At 42.3% G+C, this 7,759-nt stretch overlaps 1 long non-coding RNA gene across 1 annotated transcript; it reads left to right on the forward strand.

Moving 5' to 3' along the window:
- The first annotated feature begins 1,987 nt into the window (after positions 1-1,987).
- On the forward strand, positions 1,988-5,307 carry LOC134965494 (uncharacterized). Its single transcript, XR_010188398.1, has 2 exons — positions 1,988-2,074; positions 4,195-5,307. It is a non-coding gene; the product is annotated as an uncharacterized LOC134965494 (long non-coding RNA).
- The last annotated feature ends 2,452 nt before the right edge of the window (positions 5,308-7,759 follow it).

Raw genomic sequence — 7,759 nt, forward strand, 5'->3', positions numbered from 1 at the left:
AGAATCAGCTTTATTGGCCAGGTATACTTGCATATACTAGGAATTTGTCTTCAGTTTGCTATACAACAGCCAAGTAGGTAACAGATAAGCAGGTGGGGGGTGGGGGGGGGGCAAGTAAAGTCACACAGATAGGTATACCGTAGGGACACAAGTTAGTTACATGTGCGTCTAGTCAGTCAATGTTCAGGAGTTCAGCAGGCGGACCGCTTGGGGAAAGAAACTTTTGAGTCTTCTGGTGGACCTGGCGGCGACGGCCCTGTAACGCCTGCCTGAAGGAAACAAGTTAAACATGCTGTGGCCGGCGTGTAGCTGGTCTTTTACTATCTTCGTTGCCCGCTTTTTAGCTCTGGACAGGTACAGGTCCTGGACTGAGGTCCTGGACTAAAACAAATGGACTGAGGTACCTGTGGCCAAGCATGGATAAACTTAACACCTGGACCACTGGGGCGCCTTGAGGACCATGTTTGAGAACCTCTGGTATATGCATATCTCACAACATGGAAGGTATTACCTTGTTATATTTAGCATTTTTTATATCACAATTTAAGTCTATTTAATTTATGTAAATGTGTCCCTTTAATCTTTATACTACACTACCCGCCTCCTGCACACACACTACACTAAACTACTACTAACTCTGCACCCATTTTCTGCACACACTACACTACCTTTAGTCCTTGCATCCGCTCTCAACACACACTACATTACACTACCGCTAACTCTGCACCCACTTCCGGCAGGCACACTACACTACCCCTATCTATGCTCCCGCTTCCCACACACACACACACACACACACACTACATTACACTACCCTAACCCTGCACCCACTTCCCACAGACACATTACACTACACTACCCCTAACTCTGCAGCCACTTCCCACAGACACACTACATTACACTACTCCTAACCCTGCACCTACTTTCTGCACACACAGTACATTACACAACCCCTAACCCTGCGCCCACTTTCCCCAGACACATTACACTACACTGCTGTTAAATCTGCACCCACTTCCCGCAGACACACTACATTACACTACCCCTAACCCTGCACCCACTTCCCTCACACACACTACATTACACTACCCCTAACTCTGTACCTACTTCCCGCACACAAACTACACTGCACACAACATTGGCAGCCGTCCACAGGCTGCACACGGTGTTAAAAAATAATCCCCTCCCAGAATTTTTTTAATTGGATACCATGGATATGGAGCGCCCGTACCCTTGATAATCCAAAACTGGTTGCACGGTCCGTATAATTTTTTGTGGGTAAAACGTCACAGCCAATTGGCTATAGTCCTAAATGTATCAGATCCATGCTCTGCCTGTGGGGCCTGAAGAAGTTATAAAATTGCATTTTGAAATAACACCTGTATCTATCCTACAATAAATATATCCACTGAATAAGCCTAATATTACTAACATATTCAGGACATATCTATAATTAACCTCTGAATTCTGTTATGACTTATAGACCTACAGTACTAAGCTAGTGAATTAGTGACATTTTGAGGAAGTCTGTTATTAGTAACAACACAATTTAGCAAATAATATTCTGCCTTGCTTATACAGTGGTCCAATGGCAAACTCAAACTCTGTGTCTTTCTTAACTATTATATATCATGCAAAAAATATAAAAGGTTTGGCCAGATCGGTGTTGTCTTGATTAAGCAGCTAGTTCAAAAGCCCAAATACAAATACAATTTTTAGATTATACTGTATATTATAGTTACATTTCCCTGTCTCTCTCACATTATACGTGTTTGTGATATTTGTAACTATTTAACTTTGTTAGTGTGTACCAACATTATCTTAGTACATATCAATTAAGAATGTTATTTTTAACCATATATTTAAGTCTAATCACCTTTCCCTTCCTTTTGTTAATGATAAACTAAAAATACAACATTTATTCTCTTTCTAAATGATGCAATGTTTATTTTAGTGACATCATTAGAGTGCTATTCATGCACCCATATGACAAACAATACTCAGTGTAACCAGATGCCATCAGAGAACTGTAACTCCTCCAGTTTATGCTTCATACAATTAGACAAGTCATTCAGTAAGTACATGATTTGCACAAATTACGGGGGTGTATCATGAATAAACCTTGCTATGACATTTGTTTTTCTAACCTGGGAAAAACTCTGCTTTGATCTGCTGTGCCAAACAGATGTGTCCTCGTTTAATTATACTTCTGGGAGACATACAGTAACTTGGATTGATACGTTAATCAATAAAAACCATTCTGTGAAAGCAAATCACACCTGGTGATAAGGTGTGACAAGCTAGTATTCTATAGAAATGTTTGGATTACTAGTTTCTGATGCCTTTTTCACAAATTGTGATATCATATGTCAGCATATTGTACAAAGCCACGTACTGTAATAGTCTCACCAGGATAGATAAATGAGAACACATCTGTAATTACTTAACAAGAAAGTAGCTGTTCTCTATGCTTTTTATTTCTTTACTTTTCTATAAATAACACAATGTAAAAAGGAAACAGTTTTATGTTGCTATTAATGCTAAAGTAATTCTGTAAAAAATAAATATAAAAGATAAAAGATTTTTAGCAGGTGTTATTGGTATTGCAGTATCTGCAAAAATTATTCTAACTAATAAGATATGCTATCATGATTGTAAATGTATTTATTAGGAGAGTTTAGTAACAATCTTTCATTATTGGTGTAATCTGCCTCACTACTTAATTTCACTTTAATTCTTCAAGTTTAATGCTCTCCCATCTTCATCTTCTTATTATATCCACCTTTTCCAACTTTGTGCATATCAACATAGTCTGTTTCACCTTCTTTGCAGTTGGTCAAACTCTTAGTACTGGTCAGCATCTTAGGGGTGTTTCTTATCCTCTAAATCCCCCATGTACACAAATGTGACCAGGTTGCACAAAAGGTAATGAGCACTGACACTGAACAGAGAGATGATGTGAAAGAGTAACTTTGCATTTATTTCCCATGAAGCTCCTAGTACTCTCCTGCTTTGTGTGCACAAAAGGATGGATAGGAGAGGAAGATAGTAACAGAAAAGACCAATTATGTACTGATTGCATCCCTCATGTCCGTAGGATGCCGCAAGCAAAGCTAGGGTATTAGGGAGATCTATAGCTACTTGTACTTGAGGATAGAGAGTGAGTATTGGGAGTGTGTCAAGCATGCACATCTTCCAGTTCTCTGATAGGGCTCAATCCAATTATCTGCGAGTTCAGTCATGGCGTGAGTAATTGTGGCTGTATGCGGCACTTACAGTGCTTTCAGATCTGTGGAAATTTTTTCGCAGCTCCATACACTGAGGTTTTGCTGATTTCAGACCGATCGCTTGCACTAAGGGACTAATTCAAACCTGATTGCTGCTATGCGTTTTCGCACAGCTGGCGATCAGGTCTGAAATACGCATGACCCTGTGCCACAGTGTGTATTTGCTTTCAGGAATGCATCGGCATCTCAGCCCAGCGTTCGCCTCTACCTAATTGACAGAGGTATTAGCTGGCCTGGAGGGGCGGGCCAGTGGTGTTCAGCCGCCGTTTTGTTGGCGCGGTCCAGGCAATGCTGGTGTGCCTGGACCATGTGGTGAGCGGGCTATGGCGGCTCTGTGACATCACACGCAGCCACTGCATCCCGGGACACAGCGAAAAGTCGCCTACCAGTGCAGCGATGCTGCGCAGGTAGGGACTTACTCGCCGGGTGCAATAGCATCACGTTCGTGTGATGCTATAGCACCTGTGCAGTGGGGGGAGGGCCAAACATGCGGGGCGGACTAGCCCTGTGCTGGGCGTCCGCGTCCCGTCCCCCCCCCCCCCCGCATGTCAGGGTGGCATATCGTAGCCGTGCAAGATTTTGCACGGCTACAATCAGGCCTGAATTAGCCCCTAAGGACAGAGTTAGTGCAAATGCATTCTGACTGAGATGGCAGCTGCCCTCCTAAGTGGATGTACAGGGTGGTGCGGCAAAATCAACACCGGGCGGAGAGATGCATCTCTCTTTAGGCATGCAATGTGTCCCAGTTGTGTGCGAATGTGAACCAGCCACATAATGTGCAATTTTAAACTGTATAGGAAATGTCCTTGGATCTGACAGAAAACTGAATGAATGTAAGAAGTAAGTTGTATGTAACATGACAACATTATGTTATGCATTTTAAATAACTCTTTCTCTTTTTATTCAGTTCATGATACGAAGATAACAAAAAAATGTGTCCATCAGTCTGAATGTAACCGAACAAATTACAATGTGTGGATAGCCTCAAAGTACACATCATGCTGTGCTGGAGACCTGTGCAATGAATATGTGAATGGAAACACAAATGTAACATGCAATACTATCCTAATAATGTCTGCCATTCTGGTTCTCATGATCTTCAAAACAATGGTTTAAACTAAAGTCCTCTAAGGCACTGATAGTATTGTGCTCAACGCTGATCTCCACAACATCAACATTTCTGTTTATTTTATAGATGGTAAGAACTCATGAGCAGGGCCCCCTTCCCTCTTGTGCTTTTTCTTCCTTCACTTATTATCATCTTCATCGTCATCATCATCATCTCCTCACTACCAACAACGGCACCAAACCTTTGGGATTGGTGGTCCTGCTGCTGATTTGTGTCTTATAACTGCTGATGCTGCTAACTTTATAAACCTTGTCCTTATTCTACAATGTTTTGTACTGTAAGTCACATTTTATACCGTTCCCATTTAAGTATGTTGCATGGTGTTGTGGACCCTTTGTGGACCCTTTGTTAACAGACCGAACTTTAAAAAAAAATAGTGCTTATGATTATAAAGGGAAAAAATTGAGACATTTAGATTAACATTTAAAGGAAAAACCCAAGAGTTTGAGAATGCTTGCTATCCAATACAGGATCTCAACATTACTGTACATTTGCTGCTTATTTTCCCTCCAAACCACATTTTTCCTAACAAAACAGTCTTAAGGAACCATTATATTTTAATTGGTTAAAGAATGTAGAAATCTTACTAAACACATATGTTTGCTTGCAAAGCATCGACTTTGGTGGGATAAATGTCTGTGTGATAGTTATTGCCTCTTCGTTCATCAATTGCATACTCTTCATTTTTAGCACTATAATTTCAGTCCAAACCAGCTACCTGACATACTGCAAGAACTATACTGAAGGATACAAATACAGTAATTAACAGATATCTTAGAGCTTTTATTGTACAAATTTTACATTTTTCATTTGACTTGGATATTTCTAACTTGTTTACTCATTGTGACTTATGGTATCTCAAAAGTCTTAAATTACTAAATCTGGTAAAAATTTGTTATCCGTCTGTGTTATTTTAGTGGGTTGTTTAACATGACTGAAATAATGCAGGCCTGGCGCTACCCTCTCAGCAAAGGGATGCAGAGCAGGTAGGCACCAGGCTGGAGAGGCGCTCTCCCTGCTCTGCATCCCTGCTGCGCCGCCTGTCTCCCCTGCTGCTGCTGCAGTGCTGCGCCTGTCACACTGTCAGCTCGCCTTATAGCCTCCTCCTCCCGAGTCCCCAGTAACAACGGCAGATTTCAGCCAAAAAGGGGGCAGAGCTACGTGATGATGAGGGGGTGGGGCTACACGGGACCTCAGGGGGCAAGCTACATGGGACAAGAGCCAGACTGCTACAGGACACCCCTGTGCGGGCAGAGGCGTCAGACTATGTTTGAGTTGGGGGGAAGATACAATCTGAGTTTGTAACCCCTGGCTTCCCAACACACTGGTTCAGTGGGTGACATCAGCCCAGCGGAGGGCACAGTGCTGCAAGACACACATGGAAGTCTCGATGTAACACCCCCAACCCCCTCCTTTTGTTACTTTGTCATCGTCCCTGTGTTCTGTCACTGTGTCATCACCCCCGTGTTCTGTCACTGTGTCACTCCCCCATGTTCTGTCACTGTGTCACCCCCTTATTCTGTCACTGTGTCACCACCCCCTGTGATCTATCAGTGTGTCACCCCCCCATGTTAACATAGTAACATAGTAACATAGTATCTAAGGTTGAAAAAAGACAATTGTCCATCGGGTTCAACCTATTTGTGGTCTCCTATGCACGATTATTTTGTATAAAATTTTGACTGAAGTTGATGACTGCCGTTACGTTTTACCCCTTTTTTATAATAACCATAGTGCGTGACTATGCCCCGTAACCCTGGATATCCTTATCCATTAGGAATTTATCTAACCCATTCTTAAAGGTGTTGACTGAGTCGGCCATTACAACTCCCTCAGGCAGGGAATTCCATACACGTATCGTCCTTACCGTAAAAAAAGCCTTTACGCCATATTGTGAGGAATCTCCTCTCCTTTAACCTGAGCGAGTGTCCACGAGTTCTCTGTGTTGATCTAACCAAAAACAGGTCCTGCGCAAGATCTGTATATTGTCCCCTTATATATTTGTAAATGTTGATCATGTCCCCTCTCAATCTCCTCTTTTCCAGTGTAAACATGCCTAGTCTTGCAAGCCTTTCCTCGTATTCCAGCGTCTCCATACCCTTAATTAGTTTGGTCGCCCGCCTTTGAACCTTTTATAGCTCCAGGATATCCATTTCAGTGGCGCACCCAGGGGGGGTTTCCGAGTACCCAGAAACCCCCCTCCACTAAAAAAAAAAATAAAAATTTTTTTTTTAGCTGCATGAGTATTATTAATGACTGTCTAACGTCCTCTGCAGCCTGCTATCTTCCTGGTGGCAGTTGCAAGTGCAATAAAAGTTTACTTTATTTTAATTATAGTACATATATATCCATGTGCCTACATATATACACATGTATATACATACATACATACATACATATAAACACACACACACACACACACACACATATGATATATATATATATATACATGTGTATATATATGTGTACTGTATGTGTGTGTATATATATATATATATATATGTATGCATGTTTAATATGCTATGTATATGTGTATATGGGTTCACTACGATCTCCCGGCGGCCGGCCTCCCGGCGACCAGCATATCGGCGCCGGGAGGCTGGCCGCCGGCTTACCAACAGTGTGGCGAGCGCAAATGAGCCCCTTGCGGGCTCGCTGCGCTCGCCACGCTACGCGCACCACACTATTCTATTCTCCCTCCAGGGGGGTCGTGGACCCCCCACGAGGGAGAATAAACGTCGATATGCCGGCGGTCAGGCTCCCGGCGCCGGTATGCTGGTCGCCGGGAGCCCGACCGCCGGCATACTGAAGACCACCCGTGTATATGTATGTGTGTGTGTATGTATATATATATATATATATATATATATATATGTGTGTGTAGATATATGTATATATATATATATATGTAGAAGAGTCAGAACAAACAAATGTCCAAGACAGGACATGGCACTCCTGGACTTTAGTATAAATGATTTTAATGCATCCACTTAATCAACGACCTGCATCACTCCAACAGCCAGTGGTGCAGTGTAAACTGTGGCATAATGGCACAAGCATATATATGTGTAGATATATATATATATATATATACACACACACAGACACACTAGTTTTACGGACCCAGCATATACTGGTCACCTCAGTCCCCACCCCCGTGATTGGCTCCGCCCAGTTCTGGAAACCCCCCCATGCAAATCCTGCGTTTGCCACTGCTTTTTGTAGTAAGGTGCCCAGAATTGTACACAGTATTCAAGTGATTTATATAATGGGAGTATAATACTCTTGTCCCTAGCATCAATTCCCCATTTTATGCATGCTAATATCTTATTAGCCTTCTTTG

Source organism: Pseudophryne corroboree, chromosome 10, assembly GCF_028390025.1.
Source record: "Pseudophryne corroboree isolate aPseCor3 chromosome 10, aPseCor3.hap2, whole genome shotgun sequence".
NCBI classification, from domain to species: Eukaryota; Metazoa; Chordata; class Amphibia; order Anura; family Myobatrachidae; genus Pseudophryne; species Pseudophryne corroboree.